This window comes from Thalassophryne amazonica, chromosome 13, assembly GCF_902500255.1.
Source record: "Thalassophryne amazonica chromosome 13, fThaAma1.1, whole genome shotgun sequence".
NCBI lineage: Eukaryota > Metazoa > Chordata > Actinopteri > Batrachoidiformes > Batrachoididae > Thalassophryne > Thalassophryne amazonica.
Window position 1 is genome coordinate 24,654,023 of NC_047115.1, and position 12,466 is coordinate 24,666,488.

Below are 12,466 nucleotides of genomic sequence, written 5' to 3' on the forward strand. Positions count from 1 at the left end.
CTTTTAGGACAACCTGATAATAATGAATTACAATAGTCCAGCCTAGAGGAAATAAATGCATTAATTAGTTTTTCAGCATCACTCTGAGACAAGACCTTTCTAATTTTAGAGATATTGCGTAAATGCAAAAAAGCTGTCCTACATATTTGATTAATATGCGCTTTGAATGACATATCCTGATCAAAAATGACTCCAAGGTTTCTCACAGTATTACTAGAGGTCAGGGTAATGCCATCCAGAGTAAGGATCTGATTAGACACCATGTTTCTAAGATTTGTGGGGCCAAGTACAATAACTTCAGTTTTATCTGAGTTTAAAAGCAGGAAATTAGAGGTCATCCATGTCTTTATGTCTGTAAGACAATCCTGCAGTTTAGCTAATTGGTGTGTGTCCTCTGGCTTCATGGATAGATAAAGCTGGGTATCATCTGCGTAACAATGAAAATTTAAACAATACCGTCTAATAATACTGCCTAAGGGAAGCATGTATAAAGTGAATAAAATTGGTCCTAGCACAGAACCTTGTGGAACTCCATAATTAACTTTAGTCTGTGAAGAAGATTCCCCATTTACATGAACAAATTGTAATCTATTAGACAAATATGATTCAAACCACCGCAGCGCAGTGCCTTTAATACCTATGGCATGTTCTAATCTCTGTAATAAAATTTTATGGTCAACAGTATCAAAAGCAGCACTGAGGTCTAACAGAACAAGCACAGAGATGAGTCCACTGTCCGAGGCCATAAGAAGATCATTTGTAACCTTCACTAATGCTGTTTCTGTACTATGATGAATTCTAAAACCTGACTGAAACTCTTCAAATAGACCATTCCTCTGCAGATGATCAGTTAGCTGTTTTACAACTACCCTTTCAAGAAACATAAAAAAATAAAAAAATTCAAATACCTAATTAAAAACAGAAGTAAAAGAATAAAACATAACAAAATGAAAACTACTCATAAGAAACAGAATAAAAATGGGTTTTAAGTCTTGACTTAAAAATGTCCACGGACTCTGACTGCCTCACTGAGAGCCATGTACTGGCTAACCCAGAATGAGATTGCCCACTCAACAAACTTCCCCAACCTTCTTCAAATTACTGCAACTACAGCATGTAATTTGTCTGCTTGACTTAGTTAATTATTAGTGGGTGGAGCAGTGAGAGATGGAAAACATGCATGGCAGGTGTTCTCCAGGACCAGGGTTGGTAACCTCTGATCTAATCATAGACTTGTAATTACTAAAATATTGTTTGCTGTTACATGTCTCAGAATTTGTGCTATGTGGCATCCAGATTGTCATGCTGTAGGCAGAGATGCTCATATGGTCATTTTCACCATTTAACCAAGCAGCCAACAACGTAATTATATCCTACGCAGAGAGAAAACGCAACAGTCCCTCAGTATTTATCTGTGTACCTTTGTGTGCTATATATTATTTGACCAGTAGTTGTCAGTAGTCTCTAATAAGCTGTTAAATGAGGGCTGAAGTAATGTAGCTTTCACTGAAGCACTTGGCTGGGAGGATTGTTGAAGTGCCGAAACCTAATGGTCATGCCAAATTCTATCTTCAACGATATGCTAGAAGTACACACATCATTAGATGATTTGTAAGTATGCAGTTGTATGCGTTGGTGTAAACATGACTGCAGTGGTGTTGTCTGTGTAGCCAACTCGCCAAGTTCCATGTACGCATTAGCAAATTTGCACTTTTCTGATTTGAACAACGTAATAGAGCACCCCTGTTGTCCGAACAGCTTTTCTACCAGAAAATCAGACAAACCTTCATATCAAACCCTCCAGGTGGACAGAACTTGGTGAGAAACTGAGTTTGAGTGATAAAACGACTGACACAGGCTACCCATTTGTGCAGGTGTGTTTGTGTGGAATATGATTCCAGACACTGCATTTCTTCCTTTGTGACTGGAGACTCTTAACTGCCCGGAGCCATGTAGAGAGCAACTCTGGTGTACAGCTATCTCCTTCTGTGGTAGTGAATGTAGATTCTAGCATGTGAAATGTACACATAGCAGCCTTTCAGTGATTGCCAGATGTTTGACTGAGTGGATCTGAATAAGATTAAAACTGCATCTCAAATGTGTGTAAAATTGATCACCTCGAACAGTGGACATTGACACATAATTATGAACATGGTTTGCTTGCATGCATGCATTATGTTTGCCGTTGATTAACAGCATGGGCACGAAGGTTGGGCAATGTCTACTTAATAAGAAAACCACGATGTCTGTAGTAAAATATCCAAATGTCCAATGAAATTAGTGGGGATGGAAGGTGTTGTATTTTGTACATGCATTGGGTGATTGTATTTTGTATATCATTTATTTAATGCTCTTTAAAAAAATTATAAATTAAATAACAAGTACTATTTGTTATTACTAAATTGATCTAATGGGCTAAGTACCAGTGCAACTCACTTCATTATCCGAAGCAGCTGTTGCATGGCAGTGCTCAGAACAGCTGAGCCCTCCTACCATTTGATTAAAGTCAGGAAAGGTAATTTTTCAAAGTCCCCCTTGAATATCTGCAACACATATTGCTGGTATGTGCTCATCTGCCTGTCTCAATTCAAGCTGCGTACAACACACAGGACTCTCCCCAGACATTTAGAGCATGGTGGCATTTGGGTGCGGCGTTGGGACATTGTAGGATTTTATTTATTTATTTTTTCAAACGGAGGAGAAGCTGTAGGTAGCACTTTGCCTTGGAAGCGACTAGGGAAAACATTGTCTGTAAAAAAAAAACAAAAAACAAAAAAAAAAACACAAATTGGAAATAAATAAATAAAAATAAACAAGCAATGAATATACATAAAATAAACTTCCAGGCAAGTATCAGTCTTGCTTATTTATTGTTGTATTTGTATGATGTGTGCTTTTTTTATACATTTGTTTTTGTTTTGTTTTTTTTTCTCTGCAAACAGATGAATTTCAATAAATTTTCAATAATTTTTCAACCATCAACAGTGGAAACGTCCAGCTGTCCAACCCCAAGGGATAATGGAAATGGCAAGCAAGTCCATGCCCTATTAATGCTAGGGCTGAATACATTTGGGAAAAAAATATCTAATTGCGATTATTTGAGCAAGGAGCTCAGTGGAAAGGATCTGGCACGTCAGTATACAGACCTGGGTTGGGATCCCCCTCATGCTACCTGTCTGTGCCCTTGGACGAGACACTTAATTTACATTGTTGTAGGCCACCCAACTATAAATGGCTACTGGTCTTGGCTGGGGACGTAACACCCCGTCACACCTTGGCAATTTAGCCAGCATATGTTGACTGTATTAAAAACCCTGGCATATGCTGGTGTACGTCTAATAATTTATGGGTAAGTTTTATATACGTTAAGAGCACGTTGAAGCACACTTATATATGTTGTAATACACAGAGTACCTCGAAAAATTTTGGACATGCACAACATCTTCGATGTATGCCAGCATATGTCAATACGTTCTGCATATGCAGGACATAAGTTGTAGGTAAGTTATGCGATTCTTGACACACATTTCTTCTAAGTTACTCATAAGTTGAAATATGTCCATTAATGCTGTCCATTGATTGACTGAAAGCTGCAGTCCTCATGCCAGCAGACTGTTTCAAATATTAAAAACATTCACATACAAAACATTCACATACAGAGTAAATATAAAGTTTTAATCTTACCTGTTTGTTTCAGTCGGATTCATCAACACAGCCTGACAATAACGTATTTACATAAAGCGTCCTGATTTTGGAAAATGACACCTGAAAATACTTTAATTCCTTGTCGTGACTGAATTGTAGCATTTTAAAGCAAGTTCCTAAGTGTGTTTTTTTTTTTTTTTTTTTTTTTGCTCCAGGTGTGTTTCTCAGCCTGAATCAGAAGGCACCGGCTCGTTGTCCCACAACAAGATAATTAACTTTTAGGGATGTGAATCGTGCAACAACTCACAATTCAATTCGATTCCGATTCTTGGGGTGACGATTAGATTCAGAATCGATTTTCGATTCAAAGAGCTCTGAGAAATAGTTATATTACTTAAAAAATGTTACTTAAAAAAGAAAATGCAGCTTTACAAGGTTAATCAAGTGATTCTAGATGTAAATTTACTTATCTGCTTTGCTCGTTCGGAGTTGGCTGGCAGTTTAGCGAAGCGCTGGTCAGTAGTTGGCAGAGACTGCTGCTCCCCTCTTTTAGCTCCAGGTGATGGTGCAGCATGTGGGCTTGCGGATTTAAAGTGTTTCCGAAGTACTTGACTTTCATTTTGCAGATTTTGCACACTGCATAAGTCATGTCAAATCGAAAATGTGCCTAAACATTTGCCTTCAGCAAAGACGGTGCTGGCTGAATTAGCTCTTTGTCCGCCATGCTAAGCTGCAGCTCATGAGTGTTTGAAGCACGCCGGACCCCCCCCTCATGGGGATGCTGTAGTAGGGAAGCTGTTGCCCGACAAACAGTACACGCAGTGAGTAAGCAAGAAAATGTTTTAAAAAATGCTTTTTAAAAATTGATTCTTGGACATTTTGGATCGATTCAGAATTGTAATAAATAACAATCGCGATTCGGACGTGAATCAATTTTTTTCCGACACCCCTATTAACTTTTATAAAAGTTAAGAGTCACATTCATTCACATTCACAGTCACATTCAAAGTCTCATTCATTCACGTCACCATTTATCACAGGCATCAGTCGATTTCTGCACGCAATGAAAATAAATTCAGTGATCCATCATGACAAAATTAATATAATGTTAAATTACTTTGTTTCGCCTCTGTGTGTGTGCAGTGGACAGTGTACGCACACTCGATTACGTGCTTCTTCAATATTTAAGTGTTTCACCTGTCAAACAAAGGGTTCTGCCGGCAGTAGAAACGCAAACCAAGCCACAGTTAACCATTCCAACCCGCACCACACCCTGCAGTACTGACCCAAACTACTCGGTGGAAATGGGACTGTCAGTATACGCTGGTTAAGGTGTGACGCTACATAATTTTTTACACACACGCCGGTGTATTCCAGCGTTTTAATACAGTCGGGCATACACGGGCTAAATCATCAAGGTGTGACAGGGCCTTAACATGTCGTACTGGCGTCCCTCCCAGGACAGTTGCAGACTGTCTTCTGTGTGTCTACAGAATCTGGATATAAGCACTGGCACCAACGGGCCTCAGGACCTATACTGAACTTACTTCTTGTTATTTGCAAGAAGTGGAAATGTTGTGTCTGTATTTTATTATTATTTATTTTTTTAAATCTGGATATAAGCACTGGCACCAACGGGCCTCAGGACCTATACTGAACTTACTTCTTGTTATTTGCAAGAAGTGGAAATGTTGTGTCTGTATTTTATTATTATTTATTTTTTTAAATTGTGACGACTGCACATTTTGAAACACAACCTTTCGTATGCATAACATATCCTTAGGTAGATTAAAATCTTAAGACAGGCCTGCCATCGAAGTAGTGTTATTTAACACAAAGATTTATGATAATTATAGGGCAGATGGAGAGAGAGGATTTAACTGCTGTTTAGACTGTTGCAGCTAATCGGATGTTTGGTGAGCATACACAAACAAACCTCCGTGATCAGGCTCAGTGCTGCTAAGACAAGTCGGTGTGTTTGTCCTATCACTTGACTGTGACCTAGCAACATCATAGTCTTTGAAGAGGTAGAATTATAGCAAAATATTAGTGTGCTTTAGCAGTTTTAGGTTCTATGTGAAGATGAAAAGCCAGATCTTTTCATTTCTGCCCTGCAGGCTACTCTTAACTTTTCAGTACAGGGTTAAACTTTTGAGCCCCCCCGGACATTCTCAAAAAAAAAACAAAAAAAAAACAGACAAAAAGTCTTAACACAAGTATTTGCAGCAGTAGTTATTATTTCCAGGTATTTAATTGTTCTCAGGTCAGACGTCTGAACATTTGTCATTCAGTACACAGTCTTGTCTAATTAAAAAGCAAATAAAAGAAGCTGTGTCTGCTTGGAACCAAAGCACCAAGTTCACGCAACAGACTCTCGTACACAAAAATAACGCCCTGTGGTGTGTTGGAGTGTTTTAGGGAAGTTGTTGCATCTGTTGGTGTGGAGCGGTTGTCTATGTCCATTGGCACGGTGTGCATGCGTCGGCCAGTCTGGCAGAATAGGAGGAGTGAGAATTATCTCTGCAGGGGATAAAATGGGCATGTTGGCTGCAGTGGTTGTTGATGAACAATCTGTCAATTTTGTTGTATTTATAGGGGAATTTTTTTCTGTTCATGTGCCAGTGTCACACCCCTGTTTCTGGCATACAGTGTGTATTGTGAATTTGATTCATGTGTAGTTTTATTTTTTAAAAAAGGTCTTTGCAGTTTACCACAGTGCAGTACAGTGTTCCCTCGTTTATCGCGGGAGTTACGTTCTAAAAATAGCCCGCGATAGGTGAATTCCGCAAAGTAGTCAGCGTTATTTTTTACAATTATTATAGATGTTTTAAGGCTGTAAAACCCCTCACTACACACATTTTCTCACTTTTCTCTCCTGTGTAAACACTCTCAAAGTTCAAACCTTAGAAAAATAAGTCCAGTATTATAGAATGAAACCAAAGATCAAAACCTGTTTTTAGGCCCAAACATTTGTTTGAGAAATAAAAATAGAACATTTTCCTATAAATAATTATGATGGCTTTTAGAACTAACAAAATTAAATTTTAACGATCAACCTACGAGGTTGGACACATAAGAAATTATTAATAGTAACTGACCAGTATTTCACAGTTCCTCAGATCGCGCCTCTTCGTCGTGGCGCTGCACCGCAGCGTCTTTTTCCACCTCGGTGCAGGTGTCTTTTTCCGAGTTATATGGGTAGTTGTTGGCGCTCTTTTTTTCGTCTGAGCGAGAAGATTCTTATAAACAGACGCACGCAGAACACAATGTGCGTGCTTTTTCTTCGCTGCTGGAGCACTCTGCATCAAAATAGCGAGTGTAGTCTCTGGACCTGTTGCCAGATTTTGGCTGCAACTAAGCACAGCAGACAGTTAAAAAAAAGAAGCTAGCTAGAACCATTTTAGTGTTGGGTAAAATACAGTGGTCCCTCGCTATATCGCGGTTCACCTTTCGAGGTCTCGCTGTTTCGCGGATTTTTTTTTTCGCGGATTTTGCGCAATTTTGCATGCTTTTTTTTTTTTTTTTTTTTTTTAAACAGCGCATTGTGTTCTACGTCCTTATCAGGCGGGCTGGTCGGCATCACCGCAATTGCTCTCACTGCCTCTGATGCGCTTACTGAGTCTGCGGGCTCAGTAAATGCAGCAGCGGGCCACTCACACCGCCCTCCTGTCTGCTGTGCGGAGCTGCGCCAAATCTGGCAACAGGTGCAGAGACTACGCTCGCTGTTTTGATGCGGAAGTTGACTGCAGCCGCAGAGCTCCGTGGCCACCGAGAGAGGACTTGGATTCTTTGCGGGTCCCGCATCCTTACCTCCGGAGGCAGTGAGCGAAGGGGGAGTTCTGTGTGTGTCTGTTTATAATCTTCTCACCCAGAAGAAAAAAGAGAGTGTTTACACAGGAGAGAAAAGTGAGAAAATGTTAATGCATGTTTGAGAAAAGTGTATAAAATGTATAGTGAGGGGTTTTACAGCCTTAAAACATCTATAATAATTGCAAAAGATAGGGCTGACTACTTTGCGGAGTTCGCTTGTCGCGGGTTATTTTTAGAACGTAACTCCCGCGATAAACGAGGGACCACTGTACATGATCGCGGCTCACGGTCGAGAGTGCAGGGGCCCCCGGCGGGGGGTCACGGCAAACCCTATTTTAACCAATTTTGAGTGGTTTTAGATGCACTGAAAGCAAGAATAATGGACAGAAATATGACATTTATGTTGTAATATTTGTAATACCAAAGTTCTTTTTCAAATGTTTCTGTCAAAGTCTAAGTTAATCAAGTAAATAACATTGAAAAGGTTAAAAGCACATTAATATTTGATGGGCATATAGCATTTGCTCTCTTCGTCGTCTTCTTTCATCCAGTGAAGCAGGCAGAGTTTTTCTGACAGTTTTTCCAACATGTTTGAGTGGGATTGCATTACTTAAAAAAACAAACAAAAAACAACATAACCACTTATTGTCTTGTTTGAACAAGAGCTGAACCTGGCCTGATTTACCCCCCCCCGTGCACGCTTTCTCCTGCCCCTCCCCCCTCCTGCTCTCACCATCGATGCGGTTTTCCGTTTGGTAATAGGAGCCTTTAAACTGTAAAATAAACCGTAAACGTCTGAATGTGTCAGCATCTACCTAAAGGACACTCTGGATTATTTTAATTAAACATTTTAATGGGTTTTTTTTCCTTTAAGTCAGAGTGGAGAGAGACGCACAGTGTCCTCGCTTTGAGCTGCTTTCAGCATTTGCTGAAAAACGCTGACTGCTAATCTCTCTGCTGTTTGTGGCAGACATATGAAGACAATGAGAAATTTATTTCTTTAATTATTTGATTGAAATTGCAAAATAAAACAAAAGTAGGACACTATAAGCTTGAAATACATTCGACTTGGTACATTTTCAACAACATTTCAGTTCATTTTTTGGAAAATCCATGCCGGGTGGGAGAGGAAATTTGAACCCAAGAGCTGGGAGGAAATTTGCAGTGGTGGGCGATGCCGCCCACCGTAGCTGGAACCCAGATTCAAATGTCTTATTATTTTTAACAGATATCAAAAAACTCATTTAATTTGCAGTAATATCAACCTGAGAAAATCATGAGTGCTTTATAATTACAAAGTTGAAATTTGTTATAATTTAACAAATTTCTTTTTCTTTCTAGGACTACAGTTATCAATTATTTTAGTAATCAAGTATTCTGTTGACTACTCAGCCGATTAATTGAGTAATCGGATAAAAAGTACTTTTGAATTTTTAAACAACATCAATAGTCCAGGGCTCTCTCGATGCAATGACACAGTGTCACTCCGCCAAAGTCTTGACATTTTGCTGAAATGGCGGTGGGATGTGGCTTTCTGTCCCTGTAGCCTTTTGGCAGCTTGGCGCCAAATTGATGAGGGTTTACACAGCATATACGCATGCTCTAGTCTTCTTCTGGTTTTTTCTGGGGATGTTACAGCGCCACATAGACCTGGCATATGTATTACAACATTAAACAGAGCTTCGAGGCACAGAATTTGCCTCATTTTTTGTAATTGAATTATTTGAGTTACTCGACTAATCGTTTCAGCCTTATTTCTTTCTTTCCAGATTATTGACATAGGGTTGCAACTAATTATTTTGTAATCGATTTTTCTTCGATTAATCTAACTTTAAAATTCAGATTAGTTGATTATCCTTTGTGTAATTATCAGTAAATCAAAACCATACATTTTCCAAAAAATGTTCAACCTTGCATTCAAATATTTTGTTAGCAAAAATGTTTATTTTAAAAATTAAAAATAATTCACTCACTCACTCATCTTCAGCAACTCTAATTAAGGGTCATGGCATAGGGGACTGGAGCCTATCTCAGCAGTCATTGGGTGTGAGGTGTGAACCACATTATATTGAATATTAAAAGTAATTCTCAAAATATAAAAGATCTAAAGTGCCAAAAATTAAAAAATAATTCATTAGGGGTATAACAGTTGCTTGTCTTTCGGTTGCCTCGATTGTACAGAGTTGCTGCAGCCGATCCTTTACAGACTTACACACACTGTTCTATGCACTGTTATTTATTGACCACCTAAACACAATGATTTTATTCAGGAGATTGCTGAGTTTTAAATACGACCAACTCCTGATCTGTGGTGATCTTAATATTCATGTCTGCTGCCCATCTGATGAAATTGCTACTGATTTTAAAAGACTTCTGGCATTTTTAAAAACTCAATCAAACAATAGATGGACCTACTCATCTTCTTGATCACACATTGGATCTCTTTATTTCCCATGGGCTCCCAATCACTCTTGGAGAAATAACTGAAACTGCCATTTCAGTTTATCTACCTATTATTTTTTTAATTTACACCCTCTGAACAACTTGTAAACATATTGCTTTGTCTTGTAAATGTCGTATCCTCACCTCTTCTACACCTGGAGAATTCACTGCTGCTTTTAAAGACTCGCTTTCAGAGACTCACAGTGGTCTGGTACCTCCGTCATCCCCAGACAACACTCTTTCCTCCTTCTACACCACCTGTGCTAGGATTTTGGGCTGTGTCGCCCCTTTTTGGTGTAAATCCACAAAACCGAGGGCAGATCCCTGGTTAGATGATTCTAGCCGTGCCCTTAGGCAGTGCTGCTGTCAGGCAGAATGAAAGTGGAAGTAGGACAGATTACTGCCTCACTGATTTTCAAAGGGCTGTGAAAGAGGCAAAATTATGTTATTTATCTAATATCTTCAGCAACAGCCATCATCCCAGGGTGCTATTTAAAATAATTAACTGTATTTTTACCCATGTACCGTGGTTCTAGTTGATGTCTGTCATAGGGATGCACTGATCCACATTTTTTCACTTCCGATCAGATCCTGATACCTGAATTTGGATATCTGCCGATACCGATACTATTCCGATACCACAGCTCTGTTTGCTTTAATATTATTACTATCATTATTGTTGATTTTAGAATATTTTGTATCCCCAGTTATACAGCTTCATGGTGAAGTGTTTGGAGGAGGATTTTCTTAAAAGGAAGACCTGAAAGTTCAGCTGCAGTTTGCCAGAAGATACATCTAAGATGCAAGCCTAGATTTGATGTTTTGGTGAAAAAATTAATAACTTTTATTTATAGACTTTTATAGACTTATTTTTATAGACTTAAAAGAGAAAAGGCAGCGCTCTCTTTATCTGTCTCTCGCTGTCCAGCTCTCTCCTCAATTTCATGGAGCTTTATTGACATGGGAAACACGTTTACATTGACAAAGTAAGTGTTATAGTAAAAAAAATTTAGTATTTATTTACCCCCCCAATTCAGTTTCAGTTGAAACATAAGTTTACATTGTCAAAACAAGTGTTGGGCAAAAAAGTCCTGTCCCCCTCTCTTGTGCTCACTTTCTTACTCTCTGTCTCTTGTGCTCACTTTCTGCCTCTCTCGCTCTCTGTCTCTCGCAGTGTCTCTGTCTCTCACGCATGCTTCCTATCCCTCGCTCACCGTACTTCTGCTAAGAGAAAACTTGGAATTTTGTGGGAACACAAAGCCTTTCAACTGTAAAATAAACCATCAATTTCTAAATGTATCGTTAGCCAGGCTCATGCGGGGAACTTTTGATTATTACTAAGGATTTTGATGGAGTATTTTTTCCCATTCAGTGGACAGAAACAAACTCTGCTCAGCTCCACTGTTGTGCCCTGCTCCGAGCTGCTGTTTCATAGCCTCGGGACGCCGAAGGGGCTGATTTTTTTTAATTTTTTTTTATTATTATTATTTTTTCCCCAGCAAACATTTCTAGTTCTTTTTTTTGGAAAATCTGTCCTCGGCGGCTCAGACAATTTGAACCCGATTGCTGGGCGGAAATTTGCCACTACCCGTGGCTTAAAACCCACAGCTGTGGTGCACGAAAAAACAGCTTGGCTTCAGCTCAGAAATCTCTCCCTCCCCCTCACCTTCACACATTTAGCAGCAGACACAGCTGAGAGCATGCAGCAGTTGAGAGGTTTCACAGACGTGGCTTCTCTCTGGTATCGGAAAATGCCGCAGGTTGTATCGGTGTTTTCCAATACTTGAATAACCTTGGTATCAGAAGCCGATCCCGATAATGGATCGGATCAGTCCCAACGTTAGTCTGTCACCATGTGTGAAAAATTTCTTTTTTTGATAAAGTTGCTTCTATCAGACGGCTGACCAGCAGGAATTTAGAGTGTGGTTTATTTTATTGTCATTATATATTGTTGTATATTGTGGTCTGTTTTTACTTTTACTGGAAAGCACTTTGCTCACCTTTTGGGCTGTGTAAAGGGCTGTACAATTAAAAGCTGATTGATTTATTCAAGATCCTCATTGGCATTTGGCATGTTTTATGCTGGATGCCCTTCCTGTCGCAACTCCAGTTCTAACTGGTCTTTATTATGCTGCGTTTACACATAACGACGGCATGTCACGAATGCCACAAAGTATACATTCTTGGCTGCTGATCACGAATATGATGATTCGGGCAGAGGCGTCGGGTGTCCTCAGGAACTGCTGCAACCTGTTGCCACGTGTTACGATTAATGTCACGTGTTGCTGGAGAATTATCATGAAACATTATTACGCACAGTCAAGAATAATGTTCCGCGTTGTTGCACGCTGTCGCGCATAACAGCGCATTGTTAAGTTCTGTCACGTTGTGAATGAGGTTAATTGTCTCCATACACACACACACCCATATTCTTCCAACCTTCAGTTACTGAACAATTCAGATCGCTCCAGTTTGCTCCTCAAAATCCACAGCAGAAGAACTTTGTGACTGCATGCGTAGTTGGGCTCTGTGCCATGGAGTGACGGAGAGAGCCAGATGTGTGGCTCCA